Raw genomic sequence first — 23,955 nt, forward strand, 5'->3', positions numbered from 1 at the left:
TTCTTGCCAATATCCCCGTTTATTTGCTTCTCCCCCACCTTTCTTGTCCCAGCTGCTTGTAGAGGTACTACACAGACTTTGTGACATTTAAGCAGCTCTCCTCCATATTTTGTACGATGTTGATTTTTGGTTTTATTTTTTTGACATACCCAATATACTCACAATTTTCATCAATAATATTATATCCGCCACATCGTATATTTGATGTTTTGTATAGGTTTTCTTATAAAGAACATTCTTCAAATTATTAGTACACCAGCACGTCGTTACCTTTATTGTATCTCGCAACCTTTCTTTTAAAAAAGAAAACGAAAAAAGTCCCACCATCAATTTTGAGAAGTTAACCATTTCTTAATTTTTTATTTTGTTTATTGGTAATTTGAATTCATTCAATCAATGCTCAAAAACTGATGGCTAGACTGATATAGACAAACCGACATCTCTGAACAAAACCCAGTGTACATATTTATAATAGGAAGATAATTTGGTCACAAAGCTATCAATTTGAAGATATTGAAAGATGATATGGAGTAATAATTCTGAATAAAAGTTTCAAAGAGAAAAAAAAAGTATGGTAGACAAGAATTCCATTGATTTCGTCGAATATGTAATTTTAATTTTTGTATTAGTAAACGACAATCCACACAACACAAAGTCAATTTATACAAATTTGGGGGCTAAACATGGAAGTTCCATCTTTCTTCCTACAACAACATTATGTTGGCATTTCAAGAGTTGGGAAGCTCTCTATTATTTGTTTTAATACTTCAAAGGGGGACAAATGTATTGAATATCCAAAAGCACATAAATAATAATTTAATAACATATATGCTTTGATTAATAATGTCATCCTCAATTTGATTTTTGAATCTACTGCAGTGTAGCTACAGTATTTTTAATGTGGCTTCTATTCAATAATTTAATTTGTTAATGTATTTTTTGTCCTTTCCAAGAAATGAATTTCAGGAAATTTATTAAAAAAAGTTATATGTACAATACATCGATACATCCATGTATGTATATCTTTTACGTTCTTAACAATATCAAAACTATCTGCCTGCATATCTTATATCTCGAGTTGATATTTTTGTAAGGAAAAAAAGAGTACAAGGGGAAGGCGGGGTAATACAAATGGCACAACTGTATTAAACCCCTTGTTTATATATGAAGGGAGAAATGAATTACTGCTATAAAGGAGATAACTTTCTATATTTCAAATAGCATTAGTGAGGGAAAAATATCCTAATTATATTCAAACTCATTTATATTTATTTCATTATGCATTGTAAAACAATTTACACGGAAGTTAGACCAGAATGCTTACTTCAGAAAAGAGAAGTTGACACCACAAGGACTTATTAAATACTGAACAAAAAAGAAGAAAGAGCACACGAAAAAATGTTTTTTTTTTCTTTTTATTATTTTTAAAGGTAGTTTTTTAATTGTGTGGCAATTCTTAGAGTATAATAACTCTTTTTCTTATACCACAGATTAGTTTTTCACTTTCAAAACTATTAAATAAAGTTTCCTCCATTATTTTAGATACTTTAGGTGGATTTTTGTTGGAGCAACGCGCAAAGTAGAACTATGACTCATTGCTCTATGAACCCTTCTCTATTGGCCGTATCATTTTCTGTCGAGACAAAGTAGAGCTATGAAATCAATCTCAATAAAATCCACGAATCAAATATCGATCTATTATCAATTTCTTTATCAATAACTACTTGCTACATATATTTGTTTTGCATTCGATAAAAATTGAAATTCGAAAAAAAATTTGAGTTAACTGAAACCTATAATTAATCCGAAAATTAATCATACCTACTAAAGACGCACCTTTCTTTTTAAAAGGGTGTTACCACATCTATTGTGCGTGTACACGTCTTAGTGTATTTAATATATAGGTTTTAAATATATACATAGATATAAATGATATTTTTCTGAAAGCAACTCTTCTTAACTATGTATTTGACTTTTTTTATATATACCTATATATTTGTATATATAAATACTTATGCTTGTACACGCCAGATAGATGTGGTAACCCTCCTTAAAGGAAGATTTGATATATTAAAGGGGGGGGGGGTCACATTACATAATATGGGGAAATTGTCAAAGAATTGAATTCGAAAATTCACTTATTATCCTAACAGAAACTCAAACTCGACCGAAGTCGAAAATTTTGACATGATCTCTATACTCCGGGTTGCCTTAAAGGGATTAAAGGAGTACTTGATACCCTCAGCCACTTTCTTGAGCGGATTCCATGTTGAATATTGTTTAAGAACAAAATAAAAAAGTATATACCTATTCTAAAAAAAAGGTTACTGGAATAGTATTCTAAAAAATGCCATCCTATCACATATGGACTAAATTTATTTACAAAGGCTGCTGGAGAATAGTTTTTACAAGGTGGTCCCTCGAACTAAATAAATTATATTTATTTTTATTGTGTATCAAAAGAGAAATTGTAAAAAAAAAGATATGAAAAATCAAATTTTCAAAAGTGTAAAAAGAAAGGCTCCTTGCACAGCCCGTTGAGACTATACCGGCCTTTCTATTTATACATACATATATCAATAACTAGTTCCCCCCCCCCCAATATTACTTTCAGTAGTAATCTGTAACTTGACTATAATCGCTCTATCCCAAACTAAAAGTGCAATTAAATCCTGACTTACCCGTTTTCAACATTTAAAAAAATTGTAGTTATATTTTGATGCTCTCTTCAGCAATCAGCAAAATTTGTATAAAAATGTATTTTTATAAACAAATGTTGGAATGAATACATTGTATGTAGTTACATATTACATGCGTAAAATTTCTCATTTTACAGTTCACTTTTAAGAAAAAGAATCATATCTAAGTAACTTGTTTTACAGCGAAATATGCTGGGTGCAACAACGAAATCTATGCTTAAAATATTCGGATTTTTTAGTCATATACGATGACTAAACTGTACAATCCTATTATTATTATTTTTTTTTTGGTAGAATATTTTGGTAAATAAACGATCTGAATATAAGGAATGGAGGATTATTAAATATGACAAGGATAGTGAGGAGACCGTCCATGGGTATGGCAACAAAGTACTACTCCCTTTTAGACCTCCAAAACGACTCAAGATTGGCTCTATAAGTACTGCTACGACTTGGTATTCATAGATATTTGGCATCCTAGCTCTACTAAACTGAATCCAATTGATTATTTTGTCTAGAGCTACCTTGATTCAAAGGTCGACAAGGGTCCTCATCCTGCAAAAAAAAAAGTCAAGTCCCTGATCGACTCCATCGTCGTAGAATGTAAGAACTTAGATAGGACTTTAGTTTCCAGGGCCTGCGTTTAGATCAGGTTACGAATTGAGGCCGTCATTGATGGCAACGGAAGGAGACATTGAGTGAGATTAATTTTCCATGATTGTATCCTTTGCTCAGTTTTTATTTTTTTCATAACATGTTAAGAAATTTCCCTTGGATGTTGTCTTAAAGTAGATGGATCAAAAGAGCCGGACTTCGTTGTTATAGCCTGTATAATGTAGGTACATATATACACAGGGTCCAACGAAATTAATATTCTATAGTTTGTATAAGAGTGGTTTAATATTATCCTATTTAAATTTTTCAATATCTCATTCAATGAGCTTGTCCTTCTTTTGAACAACTTGGCGAAAACGCCTCGTTACTTACTGCACCTAGTAAGCATCACATCTTCCATAATATCTACCCTTGTAGCCTGCATGGCTGCCGTCAGGGATTTTTCGCTGAGCCTGGAAACACTACAAAGCAAAAACGGTTCTACTTAATTTTATTTCAAACATTTTCACAGCCGGTAATTTTGCATCATGAAAATTTTGGCGTACGACATATTCGTCGACTTTTTATGTCATTATAAAAATTGGTTCGAACTTTACACATATTATAAAAAAGACTCCTCATCTCTTGTCCGTGATTCCTTACTCTTTAGATCTAATAAAGTATACACAATTACTTCCTTTAATAATATTTCGCCGATATTTTACTCTTTTTTTCTTCTCCTAGCTATAGAATTTATCTTATCAACAGTCAAGTTCGAGCCGTTTATAAAAAGGCGGCGAATATTTCACCGAGGTAAGTTACTCAAGGTAAAATATTCAGAGGTAAAAATGTCGTCAGCAACATTTCCAGCACGAAAATATTCATGGTAAAGTTACTCGTCCCAAACAAAATCAAGGGAATTGAGATACAGCGTAGAGGAAGACAAAAAGTTTTTGTTTTAAAAGTACTCAAAGTTGTTTTTGAACGATTCTAGCACATTATTCATTCTCTATTATTTCAATATTTCTGACTAGGTTAACAAACTATCTATAAACAATACTCGTAATTTAATGGCATCCGTATATGTAAAACTCCAGACTATTTTAAGATACCCATTTAATACAAATTGAATGTAAAAGCACACTGCTGTACGAAAAATAATTACAAACCATTGTCATAACTCCATCAATTTCATAATTGTTTTTTAGAGCATATACGTAAATAAACCCCCAACAAATTATTTTTTCACATTTAAGGAAAATTTAAAATTAATGCCTTTTCTTATTTTACATAAGGTTTTTTAAAAACCAATGCTTTAAGCTGTAGAAAAAGGAAAATATGCCAATGACGTAGAATATTAATGGGCAAAGTTTATTCATTTCTGCAAATATTTCTTTTATCTTACAGACATAGTTATTGTTAAGATGTAAAAAAAATATTTTATTCTGTTAAATGTTTAATGAAAAGACATTAATTTTTATTGTGAAAAATAATAAGTTATGAGTAATTAAACATTAATTTATAATTATCATTTGTACTTATGGGGGAAATGTTGATTTTCCTCTCTCTTTTTGAAGTGAAGAAATATTCTGAGTATATATTATATTAGTAGTGATGGAAATTGGATGTATTTATAGGGCAAACTGAGGAGTGAGTTTCCTTTTCCACAGCGTTCAATTATATCCAAACCTTCACTAAACATTCGTGTGTGCTCATAAAAGAGGAAGAGTAATTCCTAGGATTTGTTGTAAGTCCTTGTTGGACTCAGAGTAAAATTGAGGATCAACATCAGAGTAATTTCCTTTGATGACGCATTCGGCAGTATATATCTTATTAATACGCTGTGTTTTGTTTTTGTCGAACTTAATGTCATGTATCCTAAGCATGTTACTCGTGCACGTGCCGTTGGCTTTATCGAGGCAGTAATTGGTGTAACTATAATAGCAAATCAGTTGAAGGCATCCTGACGTTCAGTTTCTTGATGCTAAAACCACCACAAAAAAGCACAGAACCCTCGGCTTTGACAACCTGAAACCCGTAACGAGTGACAAAACTTGTGATTGGGAATTATATGAGAAAATCTCATCAAATCCTGCATCACAGCCAAAGGGTACCCAGTCAGTAAGGATATGGTTTATTATTACGGTTTTATTACCTCCGAAACGTAGTTGAACGGAGGTTAAGTATTTACTTCTGTTTGTGTGTCTATTGGTCACGAGAATTAGGGTTAAAGTGTGGGATCCGTTTTGATCTAATTTGGTAAAAAAGCTCAGTTATAAATGGTCACATTAAATTTTGATAGGTCAAGGTATCAGAAAACGTTAAAAATACATCATAGACAATAACTTTGAAACATATTTGGGTACAGAGCTCAAACGGGTGTCATTATGTAGGTTTAATAAATATGTTTTATACAATAATAAATTCAAGGTCAAGATATAAGGTCATATTCACACAAATGATCAAAAACACTTAGTTTACCATCTATTTCGAAAAAAAAAGATATATAGCTTCATACATATCTTGAAGAAAAAATTAGCGGTGACTCAGCAGGCTGACATCATCACACCAACAAATGAATATATCTAGAGAGCTAATTGTTATTATTTTAAGTCAGTTTGGAATAAAATTTATATTGTTGGAAACTAAGGATAGGTTTCTTTGCACATTGCCGCAAATACTAAATATACATATATATATAACATATTAAAGTATGAATGCGATAGATATTCAATTTAACAGTGCACATTTTTGACTTTAACGTAGATAAGAAATTATATTTAAAAAATGACCAAAAGCAGAAGTTTGTGCTCTACAGAGTGTTTATTCTATTTATTATAGTAGTTCTTGTAGTGAGACGCAATAAATGAGACACCCTTTTAACAATTGTTCTACCTAACCTATGCACCGTAATAGATATTTCTTGAAGCGTATTAAATAAAAAGTATACATTCAAGCCTCAAAAGTTCTTGGAATAAATTACAACAATGTGGAGTAGAACTATTTGCTCAAAAAAAAGAAGAAAAAAAAGGAAGTATATAATTAAATAATCAATCCACTTCAGGTTAAAAACTAATGTACATACATGCATATGTATTCCATATTTAATCTTCTTCATTCTGTACGAGAATACTTTTTTGGTTCTTGACAACCGTTATGTTATCATTAGAGTTATTATTTTATATACCTTAATAACATACAACAAAATGCAAGGAGATTTATATTGAATTAATTTACAGTTAAAGCAATTGCTAATCCGTTTATTAGCTAGGAAAATAAGCGTTGTTCATGCATTTTAATCTTCTTTAGTAAAAGATAGATATATGGAAAACAATTATTCACAATTAACTATGTGATCTTTTTTTTCTAAATTTAATTCCCTACAAGAATGTTTTTTAGATCGCAAGGGGTGATTAGTGTATCATGAGTAACATGCCCCTGCTTGTTTGTAGAATTTAAATAAACAAAAAATTTACGTGGTAATCCGGACATTTAAAAGAAGGTTTGGAGGAGAGCAGCTTCGCTGTCCTAACATTTCATTAGATCAGCTGCAAACAGCTGTAAGAGGAAGGAACGATACACAAATACCACTCCTTTTATAGTAAGGACATATAAGCTAGAATTACTAGAATGTCGAATTCGTGTTTAATTTTAACTTTAAAAAAGTTGAAATAAGTATGTGTAATACATTCAGGATTAGCATTTGTCTTTTGCTATCTACATATACATAAGAAAAGTACTATCCTATAACTATATATAAAGATGCTTCCTGTCTTTTTTAAAGATGTAGAGGGGAGAAAACGTGATCTATTGACGACATGTTTTTAACAGACAATCAACGGTATCTATAGCAAACTCAAGTATAAGAAAATATTTTAGGTTTTTATCGCTTTAAAATCTTGATATGTATTGTATGCTATATATTAACTTTCAGTACAAAAAAGCTCAGATAATTCCAACATCAAGCTTTTATCATTTAACATTCCTTTTTACATTGTTACATGTTTATATCCTTCACACATACAAAGCATACACTATATTTTGAAGTGTAATATGGATTTTGTAGGGATGTATTTTCTGAGTTTGAATTGCTTTTTATGCTTGGACACTCTAAATGTGAAAACAATTAAAGTTAATTAATTTTTATCTCTCTTCTCTCTTTTCCCGAATTTGGTCAAGTGCAAGGGTGGTTTTAAAATAAACATAAAAGTTATATATATTTTATCAAATATAAATTTACAGAGAGTTTTCACGTGACGTAACGTTTTTGATGTGGTTCATATTTGGAGCCTACACAACCAAATTTTATAAGAGTACAAAGCTCTTTTTTCCTTAGTATTAAGGAACATAGTAAACTATTGCATGTCAAAGTGCGGCAAAAAAAAAACTAAACTTAAATCTTAGAGTTTATGAAAATTTTATTGCTCTATTACATAGTTTAATTATATATCTCACTCTAAAATGTATTGAAAATATTTTAATACATCCTAATACAATCTTATTGTCCTTGTTATTGTGAACAAATTAACTATTTTAAAGGAAAAAAATAAGATCTTTTTCTACAGCTATCTTACTTTTCTCATCCCTAATAGATAAAAACATTGTAGAAATAGTTATTTTCACTTATTTTAACCACATATAAAATTGTTTATATTCAAATATTAGTATTTATCATTGACATTAAATAGTATCCCATAGAAATGTGACTCACATAGAGAGTGAAAATCAGTCTGCGTATGCCCATTTTAATAGTTCAAACAAGAAGCTACGGAAAGTTAAAATGAAAAAAAAAATACTTTTAAAAATAAGAAGAGGAACAAACGGCTGTTGCTTGTGTATCTTCCGTGTAAAATGTTTTAATAGTGTATAATATTACCACATACTCTAAACAAAGACAAAGTAAGCTATAATGATCCACATATAGTTGACTAACAATAACTATAGAAGGGATCTCTTAAAAATACAAACGGTAAATTGATTTAAAAATACATAATAAAGTCAATATATGAATTTAAATATAATTACAACTTTTTTCCTACACTATTTTATATTTAGAAAGTTTTCCTTTTTATAGCAAATTTAAGTTTCTCCCACCAAAATCAGCTGATATTAACAAGGGTGTTAATTCAGGTCGGCCAAATGTTTCCTTCTCCTCGCGCCCTTTTCTTTTTAACAAAAATGTCAACTCTAACAATAATGACTAGTTATGAAAATTATGTGTATTTTGGGTATTTAAAAAAAAACATAATAAAATCAACATGATAACCCTGACAATTTAAGAATTGTTTTTAAAGAGAGCAAATTAGCTGTCATGACGTTTCATTGGACCAGTTACAATCAGCTGTAACAAGGAAAGAAGGAAATAAACAAGAGAAAGAATTACTCCGATTCGATCATTAATTGTACTCAGAGACAAACATGGACTTACAATTATAACACGCTACAAATCCTCGAGATTACTCTCCGTCTTTGATGATCACACAAGAATATTCAATCACCTTTTCAATATAATTGAATGTAGAAGGTAAAAAAATTCTCATCTCAGAAGTTAAATAAAACAGCTGAGGAAAAGAAAATTTATTCTTCAGACTACCAATTCAAAAAAAAAAAACAACAAGCAAGCAAAAAAACATACCGGATTTCTATCACTAGTAATGTTTAGTTATGCCAAATATGTGCCACTTCATTTGGCCAATAGGGGGAAAACACAATCAATAATAATTAACTTATCATAAATGGCAAGAGCAACTGTGTACCTACCATTTATAATAGAATCATCAGAAGAGAAAAAGTCAACTCCTCAAAAAAGAAAGACTTGTCCCCATTTGACTGAATTACATATCAATTTCACTCCAAAAACAAACCTTTTTTGTAGTCATAAGCCATATAACTATTTATATATCATCTAACAAAAAAAAAAGAATATATATTGTAAAGGAGGGAAAGAAAATAAATCCTAGAAACATCAAGTAAACATTTATCTTAATAATCGTAGCACATCAAGATTACAATGTTATACATTAATAGAAGGGCTTCTCCTTTCTAGTAAATTGTCTTTGAGCGAGATCCAACAAAATACATTTTTACATTTGAGGATCCTGAGAAATTCAAATATTTATTTTTATATTTTAACCTATTCAGACTTAAAGTTTGAAATTTTTCCAAATTTTGATTGAAAATATATTTTGTTAATTAAAAAATCGATCAATAAGTCTCAAAAATGTTGTATATATATTCTCCTCAACTATTACTTACAAATTAAGTATTAACATAAAAAAAAGGTATGAGTGAAAAAAAATTACAAAAGAGATTCTGAATTGTTCTCCAAACAAGATATAATTTGATAAAGCCTTCCCCGTTGAAAAAATAATACATTTTAAGCAAGTATTACCCTATATCCTCAATGCTCATTTTCTATATTTAATCATTATCACTATATTTGCGCGGGCGGGTATTTTAGAGCCTGCAGTCACGCCTTATTGAATACTTTAAAAAGGGATGGACTGATATCAAAATAATTTCCGATCCAAATATTAAAATAAAAAAAATTCTGACCCAATCCCATTTAATATAGATGATTAGATGTATCTTTTTGGAACAGATTCATATTCTAAAATCACAAAATTTAATTTATTGTTTCAAGCGTTACTTCATCAAAAATAGAGACTAATTTATTTTGATAAAAATATTTAAGTTATAATGTACGGATTCACCAATTTAGTTGCATGTTACTAATTTTGGCTATATGGCTGCTTAAATAGTAAGAACCCCTCTGTAATGAATAAATATTATCTGGGATTTTGTCCTATGTTTGTAATTACAGGAGAGACAAACCTTGTGTCGCACTCTTTTTAAGAAGTAGATCAATCATAACTCATAACTAAAGAAAAGATCCATGTAAAGAAAAAACGAAGTTGGCCGATTAGAAAAGAACAAACGGTTGTTGTTGATGCTTTTTCTTCTATTTTGTTCATTTTTTATTAAATTTTTGGTGTTGTATCACCCTAAAAGAAGAATGAGTGCCTGTCTATGCTGTTAATTGATTTAAAATTTAATAGCATAATTTATGTATGTAAATTTAAATATATTTTCCCTGTAATAATGCTATTTTAAATTTAGAAGGTTCTCCTCTTTATAGAAGTAATTCATTTTCTCTCTTGGAAATCATATAACATTCACTTGATATTAATAAAGGTCTAATGCCCCGCCCTTTCCTTGCACACTTACACAAATCACATTTCTTCTTGTACTAAAATTTGCAATGGTCGAATTTCCTCCTTTTTTCTGATTGCATCATATAAAATATCGGAGCTAATATCAAAATCTAAAAAAATTCTTTTATAACAATACGGTGCAGATATCGCATATTTTGCCCAATAAATCGCTTTTCGAATGTAGCATCACAGCTAACTCAATTCTACCCTAAATAAAGATTTATATAGTAAATGTTATAAGAGCTATTTTTGGTAGAGGGGTTTGTATTGTTTTTAAGTACACGCCCTGACCCATAGGATAAAAGTAACATGGCATGCATATAAATGATACTTAACACATGGAATGAAAAGTCCCGTGCTTCCCCCATCGATGGTAACTATTTTTTTTTTTTTTTTTTAAATGAACTTCATTTTTAGTTAGGTCCAACCTTTTAAAAGACAGCTCTAAAAATTTATGAAAATCTGTTCTTTAGTTTGTGAGTGATTGTGCTAATTGTGAGGCTACTTTTGTTTTTTGTGAAACAACGGATCAAAAACACTTTTGTTCTTTTAATTTTACAGTGATTCTGGATGGGGAAAAGTACCACTCAAGCTAAGTAATACCTTGAAATGGTGACTCTGCGCCCCACAAAGCGAATAAAAAATAAATAAATATAATAATATAAAAAACCAATTTTGATCGAAAACATAAAAGTGTTTTTTTGTTTTTTTGCTAACCCCAGGACAAAACAAACTTTTACAAATACTATGTTATGTATTTAAATTATTTGAAATATGTGGATGTGTACGAAAACTTTTTGTATACATAGAGTACTTATTCAAAAAAGTTCTTTTATCTTTTTGAAAGATGTAAAATCCATGTAGAAAAATTAAATTGAAATATTTCATATTTTCTTAGATATAATAGATTATAATATAAATTCTTCATTTTACTTATGTCTTGTAGAAGAACAAGATAAGTTCCATGCAATTTTTGTGATTCATGGACTTATTTTTCTCCTATTAATTTTTTAATTCATACTATTTTTTGTTCTACGACGTTTATGACTTATCAAACATGCTGAAAAAATGTACAAATGTATATAATAGGTACATTAAGTATTAATTAAATGTTTATTTAAATAATGGAAATTCTATCTACGGAAGACTCGTAAGATATTCGTGGGAACCATCCACTAAGAAAATGCAAATGCCTTCTTAAATTAGTGAAAAGTAAGAAAATTATAAGTTATAAATTAACAGAGTATAAGGCATGATCCTAAATTCTACAAAAAAGCTCTCATAAGTTATGCAATAAAGAGAAATACCTTAATCAAAATATATGTGGCTCATCAACACAAAAGTATCCTATAATAATTTTCTCAATGTTATTAAAACAAGGGTTGCCAACCAGCAAAAACACAGGAGATGTATTAAATAACTCTCGTTCTCTCTTTGTATAGTGACGCCATTTGGTGCATTTGTTTTGGTACATGTAACACATAAAAATTAAAGAATGCAGGGTCTTCCAATAAATTAGAAAAATCTTTAAAGGTTTATAAGGAAAAAATTAGCTAGGATATAATCATATTTTTTTTTCTTATTTGAAAGCTACATTCAATTAAATTTGATTATTAATAATCACATTTCTAGATAACTCCGGCCACATAACCCCGGAAACTTTGGGAAGGGCTAGGCGACCTTGTGTGGATCTAGCTTTGTCATTGTACGGGTAATGGACTTCTTCAAGGCTTTTTCAGACTAATTATACTTGACACAGGCCTCATGCTCGACTAAATCTTTAAATTTGTAGCGTTCTTGGACCTTTAGAATTCGATGACCCCCCCCCCCCCAAAGAATAAAACCATATTTGAAATTAAAATTTTGCAAGAAACTGGTTAATTAACATTTAGATTAAAAAGCATTTCCCTAATCAAAACTTGTCTCCCACTTTTAAAAATTTTTAAATTTCTAACACTAAAAAAACAAAAACAAATATTCATAAAGAACAGAATACATAATTAATTTAACTATTTACAGATTAGTGATGAACAGATCAATTATTACTTGAATTATATGAGACTTAATAGATTTTTGGAAACAGACAATTTTTTTTTCTTGTCATCAGTACATATTATCAAAAGTCTATGTTCAAAAAGATTACTTACAGAATATCAACACTTATTGACTGGAAAGATACTTTGAGTTATTTCAATAAGATCAAATTTGACTTTTATATTAAATGGATTATAGATTTCACAATTTTCTCAGCACTTGGATATATCTAAATGTCATTATTAGTACCTGTGAATCGTGAACAAAATTTTCCCAAGCTCAACTTTATAAGATTCTCTCATAATATAAGTAGTAAGACAATTAAATATCAAAATGGCCACCCTTGACCTTCAACATGGCTTCAATCCTAAGCCTGAAGGACTAACAAGTTTTCTTCGTGTATTCCTTCTCTTTTAGGGCATCCCCACTTACATGGAGATGAGACAGGCCTTTCTCTCAGTGACACCTCAGATTCATTGGTCAAGAGGCTTTTATTCTGCTGAGGACAGAGGCCACATTTGACCAGGGCCTAGTTCTATTCGCACCACTTTTGAGTTTTTTGTCCTTGTGGCCGAGGAGGAGTATTTTTGAAAAACAAAATTACTCTTGGGATAGTTGACCTTCAAACAGAGAAAAAATCACCGCCTCCATGACCTCCAGCTACATGTCAACGCCGATCTTGAAGACCTCTGGAAAACAATAAGGTGGCATCCTCTTCCTGTCGGAAGCACCGACCCACTAACATACAGGCTTCTTTTTAAGGCTCTTATTGTCAAGTGTTACTTTTTTATCTTGTTAGAGCAGGAGATGATGTAAGAGATCTCATTCTAACTTTTACCCTTGCGAAGGAGGGTTGTCCCACCATTTCTTTTTACCTTCATTTTATTTCTCCTTGATCTGATGAATAAATTTGTCTTACTAGAACTGCTTATTTATATTGCTTTACCATTGAATATTACGGGGAAAAAATCACTTAACAATTATTTAAGAAGTCAATTAAAGCATTCACAATTTTTATTCACGATATGCTGGGACACCCTGTACACGTATAACTTTCTAATATGAAATACATATACATATATTTCCAAAAAAATTGACTGAGCTTTACCCAATATTTCAACAACTAGAATCCAAGTATGTATTACATGGGATTGGAATATATTATGTAGTCATCAAAATAGCAAAATATAAGTATCATGTACATATTTGACTTTCAAAGTTCTGAAACAACAATTTTTCTCGAGCAACTCTCTATATTTACATGCATATATATATATATATACACGAACAATAACTATTTTAGAAGAATAAACAATATTTAAAAAACTTTTCATAGAATTTTCCCAAGATATATAGCTTTTCTTTCCAATTTATACAATTATAAATGTTTGCAGAGCACACAAAAAGAAATATAGTCTTTGTATGTGTCAAAAACCAACTAACAATACAAAATGGCAAATTTTGTCAATATACGTTATATATAGATATGTGTATCAAAATAATTATCAAATAAATTATAGAATTGAATGAGAATTAAATTATGTACTAGAAAATAACAGGTTTTTTTTCTTCATCAGAGTAGTATAGCATGTCTCTTCTATTCTTAAACGCATTTATTACCAATATATATATTTACTAAAACAGTCAAAGGTAAAGCTATAAGCGAAGTAGCAAACCGGACTTCATTAATTCATGGTCTATGTAAAATCTTTTTTTCCCATAAAAGATGAGGCTTTTTATGCCCCAGATGACGTCAATTTAACAATTTCTGTTAAGTTTTTAAATACTGGACGCCTCTAGTAGACAGTTATCACTAGCGATGATATTTGTGTAAGACCACAAGGAGATGGCCGGAGAGAGACATATGGTGCTACTGAATTAAGACCCTTGTTAATATCAGCCTCTTGTGTGAACTTTCTAAATTTAAAATTGCATTAGTACAGACAAAATATTATAATTGCATTTAAAATTCAAAATATTTACTTTATTATGCATTTTAAAAACGATTTACATCAAAGTTTGGTGACAAATCTTCTTTAAGAGGGAGATGTTACTACCCCTACGACTTATTAAATAGTGAAGAAAAGAGAAGAAACAGCATTTGTGCGAACCGTTTTTTCATTTCTAATAGATATACTAAGTTTTTCCTTTACGCAGATTTATTCTTTAGTTATCGGATAGTCAACTATATGTAGACAAATATTGATCACGTGGTCTTTGTTTCGCCTCTTCTGTAATTTTTGGTAATATTAGCATATCTGTAATGAAGAGAGCAACGCTCTTTTTTCTTACAAAGCACTTGAGTTGTAAATCTAATTAATTTTTCGATTAATTACCAACTTTTTGTACAACCTATTGTACATTTTTTCATTCTTGATAAATCCTTATTCTCATTATGCTATACTTTTCGTGTGGTGTACTTGTACCGAGTGGTTCATTCAAATCTATACACTTTGAATTTTAAACTTCAACAAAATATAATTATTAGTTAACTATAGAATTTCAACAAAGAAAGTATTATAATTAGATATGTATCTGATCTCTTTTAATCATATATGTAGACACCTTAGCGACAATGATGGCTTTTACGCTTTTACCAAAAGGTGTAGTCAAGTGGGTTGGCTTCAGGCCTGTAGAGTGCCAAAAGTGTCAAAAAATAGTTCAAGATTCAGGAGAGTCTTGCAATGAAGGAGATGGATTTTTTTGCATTGCAAGTGTCAAAAGTGGCTTCTCCAGCCTCACAAGACTCTTTCCATCCACTTTTTATAGCTCTCTGGACAGTCTGTTGTTAAACCCAGAAATCTTTTGTATGGGACCTCATGTACTTGAGGGATTTGTCTTACCCGTTTTCTTTCACTTTTTCTGTACAGTTTGGCCTTTTCGACAGAGCCTTCTCCCTCTCCAACATTTTTGGACTTGCTGACGCTGGCCCTGGAGACGTCCAGCTGCTAAGAGTGTGCGAATGGGAATTCGTCCATCAGGTTCAAGTGTCATTTTATAGTCTTGAATGTAAGTTAGAGAGCTCGGATTTGTTTTGTTTTGTAACTAATTGGTCATCCTCTAATATATCGAAATATGAATTCATTTTAATTAGTCAACCTACATTAATTATTGAGTTTGTGTGTGTTCAGATTTCCATGGACTACCCAGTACAGAGAACAGTACAAAATATGTTGACATATGAAACCTTCCTGCTTTTCATTTTACTCAACTGACAATTACAACTTAATATATTTATTCAGAAGTACCATACGTGAAAAAAGAACAAAGGTTTAACAAAAATAAAACAGATGTACCTAACTATGCGTAGATAGAAGTATTTTTCAATAATAAAAAACCTTAATGCATACGAGAGTTATAGAATACGGTATTATGCAAACCTTTTTTTTCTTAGAAACTACCAGTGTTTGTATATATATATTTTACATCCATTGTACGTGCTTAAAACTTAGTTCATCACATCATTTCCTTGAGTTTCATTATCATACTGGAAATAAATCTCAATATGAATGTATGAATATGAATAGGGGAGACGTGAATCAGTTGACATTTTTCAATTTTACTATAATTTTTACTACATGTACATTAGGGTGGATTTTTTTCCAACTTTTTTCACATTTCCATTGCGGCTTGATCGGAAAAGTTTTGATATGTCAAAAAGTTAAACAGTGCAAAATTTCATTGATCTACGATGTCATCTTCATGTAGCACATTTATTTACAAAACTACACCAATTTAAAATTCTAGTAGCATGCCACCGAGTCTGTTAACATCAATTTAAGCTCTCTAGCATGATTATCTATGGAGTTTTTTTAAAATCATGTTCGAGCACACAGGACGAAGGCACACAATAATGGCCACACTGGGTTCAAATTTGGAGAACGTCTCAAGGATTTTGTATTTTTAATTATACAGTTTTGTAAGTTAAATCTCAAGAATACACTTTCATAAACAATGATCGAGTTTGAACCAAAATATTGAGTTCTAAGCTTGTTCTGGATTGATTATCCCCACTCTCTAATTCCAAGATGATGGAATAAAAGAAAGGAAATATCTTAATTCTAGGTGGATATGTATACAATAACTGTATAGTGAAGAGTTTGTGTATATTTATTTGATGATAAAACAGAAAAAAAAGATATATTATAAAAAAATATTGAATCATAAAAGCCTTTTCTTTTGTATATTTTTTTTTGATCGGTCAGGGATTTAATTATTTTGGTGAGCCATTGGTGCTGGCGTTTTCAACTAACAAAAAAAAAATATATTTTTTGTAGAAAAAAAAAGTTTTGTTAAAAGTTAGAGTCGTTATAAATTATTGTTTCCCTTCTTTTGAAATGAGGTTTTTTTTAAATTATACCCTTTATAGTATAATATGAATATATTACCAATTTTTAAATTAATTTTCATTTTACCAACTTTATGTTTATGTTGCAATAATGTTGTAGTATGTATGAACAAGTATACCCACAAAGGGAAAATGAAAATAAAAGTTTTTCCTGACAATGCTTTTCATTTTATTATTTTTCCACAAATAAATTATAGGTATGTACTACCTTGATAAATAAGAAACTAGTATTTTCTAAAACCGAATTCATTGTTCATTTGATATTTAAATTTTTTATCCTGGTGCACATGCCCCCATACGTAAGTAGATAATTTCAGGGATTTTCTATTTTTAGTTTGTATTTAAAAGATAAATAGATAAGATAATTCTTTACTATTGAAACAAACGGAAAGAAAAATAATTTTAAGGGAACATTCTTCCTATACTTTTGAAAGACTGTTTATTCATCTCAAATAATTATTATTTTACATTATGCAATATTTTGAAAAATAAAGTGCCTTTTATGTGCTCTGTAATTTTATTCGTGAAAAGAATGGGAAGGAAAAATTAATTTAGGCGAAAGTTCTTTAAATTAAAAAAGAATATTGTCTATTCTTCAAAATGGAGTATTTTGTAAAGCTTTATTGAATTTCTTCTTGCAATTTTTTTCCCCAATAATATAAAATTTCTGAATATTACCACTTTTACCTACTTCTGTTTTTCTTATATTAATGCATTTTTTAAAATTGCAATATGTAGTGACGTCATTCCAGTAGAGCAATGTTACCTTTGTGAAGTCTGACGAGACGAAATCACTTCCAACGACGAATGACGAAGACGAAACAAAAAATAACTATGACGAAGCGAGGACGATGTCAAATTAATGATCCAACTTAAACGATATTTCCTTTTTTTTTTAAATGAGAATTACAGGCGAGAACCAATTCAAATTTGGTCGTACCCTGATCTTGTTGAAAGTAGGTCTCACCCACGTAGGTCTTATACAAAAGGAGTTACGTTTTATAATAATCACACGCGTTTTAGATAAAGTTAGAGTTTTAAAATGGGTACAAACTAGTGCAAACGGGCGGACCGTATTTATTCGGAACTCCTGCTGGGATGTAGTTAACTATATACCTATGGGAATTAAATATATTTTTGCAAATGGATGATGTTATAATTACTTAGTTATTAGGGATGGGTCACGAGTAAAACTCGTCAACAAATAGTCGTCATTATAGAAGTACCAAAAAATTATGTAAGAAAATTTGGCTTGTCGGTCTAAGAGACGAGTTTTACTTGGTACCCGTCAATTACTTGTGAATCGTCTGTTACTTGTGGCTCGTCAGCTACTTTTGGTAGATATGATAGGTCTAATAGAATTATGTCAGAATACAAAACTTTGACAAAAACGAAACTTTGACGATACACAAAATCTGACAAAATGATGACGAAGACTAATGACTGACGAAGGCGAGACGAAACAGAGAATAGCTGACGAAGTTAATTCTGCAGTAGAGTATGTGAAGGCTTGAGTTTCTTTAATATTTAATTTTTTTTTCGATTATCATCAAAGACACATTTTTTTTTCGAACTAGCATGAAGAATATAATATCATAAAATTGAAAGTATGAAAATAAACTTGATTATGTTACCGATAACTGTATAATAAGTTTTATTTGAAAGAAAGAAGTGATTTTGTGAAATAAGAGTCTCAAAGGGATTAGGATATATCTAGGCAAATGCAAGAACCTTGCCCCAAAATTAAATAAAATCCAATATACTTATCATAATTGATATTCCTTTATTTTTTTCGATCGTAACACAAGGGAACCATTAGATGGGAAATTTTTTTACAATTGAATTCAAGACAAAATAGGAATTTATCTGTGAGCGCAGAATCAAAAAGGGATCCCCGTTTTTCTCTCAGTCTTTTCAATTCTGAAATATCTGTTATTAAAGTAATTCCGGACAATTGTTGTGCATTGCCATTTATTACATTTAAGACAATCACCTAACTAAAAGTAGGATAGTACAGCTTATGTAAAAGTGTTTTTATTGATTTTGTATCTTGTTTTGAACTAGATATATTTGTTTCGAATTACAAAAGTATTCATTATTATTCCACCATTCTTAATAAATATGAAATAGAGTTTTTACAAGGCGTACCTATCTACTGAAATTATAAGGTATGAACCACTTCTGTTATAAAAAGAAGGAAGAAAAGTTATAATGGGCTAACAAATTGTCTTTATTTACCTTAAATATTATTATAAATAAATATACAAGTATTATACACACATTTAAAATGAGTAATGGATCATTATAACAGATCACTGGACCAAAAAATAGAAAAAGTATGTACTTACTAATTGCAATTAATTACGGATTTACTAACCCTATAATTAAAGTTTATTTTTCTTAGATTTTAATTCGACTAAGATTATTTGTGAAATGTATTTATCTACACTCCGAGACGATTCATAATTAAAAAGTTGACTGTATTGTTCGATATGATAATAACATAGAAATATAATTGATTAATCAATAAATACATATAAAGTGGGGATTTCAAATCCGAAAGAAGCTTAGAATTCCATATCCTGGCAAACCTGAGAGCTACCGTATGTTTAAGAAAGTATGCTCATCAGATTCAACCCACAAAACTTTATAAGAAAAAGTAAAAATCATTGATATGTACTCTGAATACAAGGCCTTAGGGCACTTATTGTTGCCTCCATGCCGGGTCCAAGCCATGGACGCAAATAACTCCATAGCCAATTATGCTAGAGAGCTTAAATTGATGTTTATTGATCGGGTGTCATACTAGAATTTTAAATTGTTACGGTTTGTCAAAAATAAGGTAATTGGAAACGGATTGATTCCAGAAAAACTAACATTTTTATTATCTTTATATTTTGAGCAAAGGAAATTTGGCCTCCTAACTTACCCAATCTGAGCCCTTTGGACTACTATGTGTGCCCCACAGAAAGTCCAAGTAAACGTGCACATAACACTGTTGACTCATTGCTCCTTCCATTCTCGAGGCACTGCCCAACATGAACAAAGAGTTTCCCACCAATCCTTGTGCAACATTCAGGGCCAGATTGGAAGCTGTATTTGAAGCTAGATATGGTTGGTTTGAGTTAACATGACTTCACTATGGACACTGTCATGTTAAAGCAAAATATTTGTGAATAACTGAGCTAATAGTTTTATATATTATCCTTACGCTTTCCGGATTTAAAATCCCCACGTATACAACACCTAACTCATGCTTCTTGAATAACGCATTTTTATATTGATGGGATTGCAAAGCCCCTTTGAAATTATGGTTACATATTAAATATGTCCTCAATGAATGAGTTTTGAATTTTGATAAAACTATATCAACTGATTGAAAACAATTAACATTTCAAATAATATCAGCTACAGCAAAAACAACTAAAAACATTTAGTATTGTTACATAAATATTATTTCTCCCAAAAATTACTTTATTCCATCCAGAACAATTTTTATCCCATATCTCGAATTACTGTTGTCAAAAACTATTGATTTTTTTCAACAAAAATTTACATAATAATCAATATTATACAATTGTAATTCACATTTTGCAACTGCAACATTTTTAATGTCTAAGAAAAAGTAGTTGTTGCAACTTTATTCGATCTCTTATATTACATTGATAAAAATAATTGTTATTTCTTAATTTCAAATCCAATCTTCAATTTTTTTTCATGTTGGTATACCTGTCCACAACGTATGTTGACGATACCACCCATTTTGTATTGTTAGTTTTTTTTACAGATAAAAAGGTTGGATGTCTTTTAGTGTAGTTCCACAATTATTTACTAGTGAAAAAAATTAAAAGAAAAATCAATTTAGAGGAAAATCCTTTTCAAACTTTTGAAAGATTGTTTTTTTTTTCTAAAATAATAATATTTTACAAAATTCTAAATTTTGACAAATAAACAATCTGTCAATAGTTTTTATAGAACTTTCACGTAAGTATATTTTTACGTTCCATTATTTTTTTTCAATTGTAGAAATCGTGGAGCACAAAAAAAAACATCCAAACTTTGTATATGTCAAAACACACTAAAAATGCAAACGTTCAACACATGTGTACTAACATATTTAATATATACAAATTTACCATTTGAGCTTTTATTTTGTAGGCATTATGATTTTATATTCGGATAAATAAATCTTTGAAAATTTGATATACGTTCATAAAAAATATTATATACCTTTATATCTAATGAAATAAATCAGATAAATGGAACTCTATTCTAATTCTCTCGTTTATAGATGTACACAATACATTTATATGAACAAAGTATATATATTTTTTTTTGTAAGAAGAATAAAGACGTCATTTGTTTAAATTTCGTGGAATGAGCTCAATAAAGAAAGGATTCATTCACATATTTTTATTAATTTATTGCACCATATGTTAAAAAAACAAAACAGGGAAAAGATGTAATATAAGTTTGAACTACATTTAAAGACACTCAAACAATTAAATGAAAATAGTATATATGAAATAGAACAAAGAAAAGGTTTTCAAATAATACAATGAGTGAAGTGCATACAGTCAAAAAAGATGCAAATTTCCAATACTAAATAATAATGTAAATATTATTTGTAATTTATCTTTCTCGACTTTACATCACGTATTTACTCACACGTCGTTTTGAAGTCATATTTGTAAACTACATACGTATGTGTGACGTCAACATAAAAGAAGGTTGGATTGTTTTTAGATGAAAGATATACAAGCTTAGTCAATTTGATCGTTCGGTATTTGAACATGAAATTGAATTTTAATATCATCAATTTCCTTTAGTGAAGCTTGTTCTTAAACAACTAATCCCTTTCTTTTCTTCGTTATTTTTGCAACGTGGATACTTTACAATCTTCACGTCATGACAGTGATACCAAATAACCGATTTTTATCAAGTTCAGTTAAACTTAAGAACCGCGGCTCCTATGGACTTTACCACTTTTTTAAATTAATATAAATTATAGTTCTTATACCAACTGATACGTTTATCATAGTGTCGCAATATTGAGAAAAAGTATCCTTTTATGTTATTGCCATACATATACAATATTTGACAAATGTTCTCCATTAAAAAACATGTTATAATGTCATGAACATATACATTTTTTAATTAAAATACATAGCGTACGAGTTATAAATCGTAAAAATTTTTGGTAAGTAAAAATAAAATAAAACGAAATGCCAACTTAATTTTGTTTTAAATTGGATTATCTCCAAGACTTTTTTTTTTTTTTGGAAGACGTGTGACAAAGTGCTCTGTGTTTTAAGTTATTTTTTAGAGTGTTTTATAAGTTATTTAGTGAACAAAAATGTTTATAAAAATCGAGGGATTTGATTCCTAAGGGATTGTCATCCCAAAATTTCATGGAAGGCCACTCAGAGCCCACTAATCACAGAGATTCAAAAGTCAGGATCTAAGGGAAATGAAAAATGCTGTATCGTCGAAGGAGGGAAAATAAAAAAAAGAAACTGGCAGTATTAATAGGAAAGAGAAAATAGCGTGCAATATACAAGGTATATATATGTAAAGAACAATTAAAAACAATGAAAGAAGGAAGAGAAACTAAAACAAACAAAAAAATTAACGAAAACCCTTTCTGGGAATATTTTTGCTTGGATTGGAGGGATAGTCAAGGAAATATAGTTAGAGGATTTATTCTCAGCCCTAAAAATAACAAGAAAATATTTTAGGACGTTAAACTCAGTTGGGATGAAATAAAAAAATAAAATTATTGTAAAATCGGGGCTAGATAAATATATTGTTATGAAGAAAAAAAGTTTGACCAACATGATCATCAAATTTAAGCATTTTTTTGGCTTAACTAAAGTAAATGAAGAAGTTGGTTTTATAATTAGAGGTTGAAAGGGATTAAGAGAAATTCACACCCCCGTACAAGTTTTGGTAAGTAATGGCTCAGAAACGAATGTTGGGATTCTTAAAGAGATCATGAGCACATTTGGAGATTTGATTGGAGAAATAGAATGTATCAACCATAAAAGAGAGTCTAAGGATGAAGAGGAAAGGAGATTATTAAAAATTTTAACAAATTGCTATCAGGAAAATTAAGGGTAAAAATTAGATTAAATAAAAAAGTTTTTTAATTGGTTAGAAAGAGTTGCATTGATTAAGTATAAGTAAACGTTAATAAATATTACAATTACTCCCTCTAACCTAAAAAAGTTCAATCAAGAATCCCCGTGAATGGTAGAAAAGTTGAGTTATCTTCAAAATGCAAGAAGTATGCACAGTGCTTCAAATATTTAAAACATACACACATTAAAGTTTTGTGCATTGTCATAAAGAACATTCCATATTAGGAGTTTGAAAGAAACTACAGGAGATAATTAGGACTTCCTATTAGAATAAAAGTTATCGCAGAAGTAAAAGATATCAACGAAACTGTAAGGAGGAAAAAGGAAGGTGAAATGAACGAAGAAAAAAAAAGGAACCGTTATCATAATCTTGACGAAGATTCTACCAAAGAAGAAGTAGAAGTAGTCGAAATTGTAAAAGCTGCTGAATCTACAACTAAGCTAAATAAGATTGATCAATGTTTGGAAGATGAAAGAAACGGAAAATATGCCAAAATTATGAAGACAAGTGAAGAACAATCAGAGGCAATCCTTGACATAAATAATTATTGTGCCGGAGGAATACTCCTCAGAGAATATCTTCCAAGGAAAACTTGTACCAATATGAAGTCTAGAAAGAATCCGAAAAGAGGATTAGAGAGTTCCGAAAAAGAACAAAAGAAGATAACTCAGTTCTTAATAACTGTGAGAGAACCTCTAGAAGATTAATAGATATACGTTATCGGAACGGTAGACTAAATATTGTTTATTCAGATGAGTTGTTTATAAGTATTTAAGAAATCTTCATTTCAAGGCATACACCCCCCCCCCTCCCTAACTTTTTTTATTTTTTATGAAGGCTCCAAAATATTTATATTATATAATATAAAATATGTAGAGAGAGGAATTGTGTTTTACATAACATAAATAAGCAATTTAGTTTAAAA

General features: G+C 29.9%; 1 protein-coding gene across 2 annotated transcripts in view; it reads left to right on the forward strand.

Moving 5' to 3' along the window:
* The window catches only part of LOC121124580 (uncharacterized), a 131,550-nt gene that overhangs the window by 38,836 nt on the left and 68,759 nt on the right, over positions 1–23,955 (forward strand). The window lies entirely within an intron of this gene.

Source organism: Lepeophtheirus salmonis, chromosome 9, assembly GCF_016086655.4.
Source record: "Lepeophtheirus salmonis chromosome 9, UVic_Lsal_1.4, whole genome shotgun sequence".
NCBI lineage: Eukaryota > Metazoa > Arthropoda > Copepoda > Siphonostomatoida > Caligidae > Lepeophtheirus > Lepeophtheirus salmonis.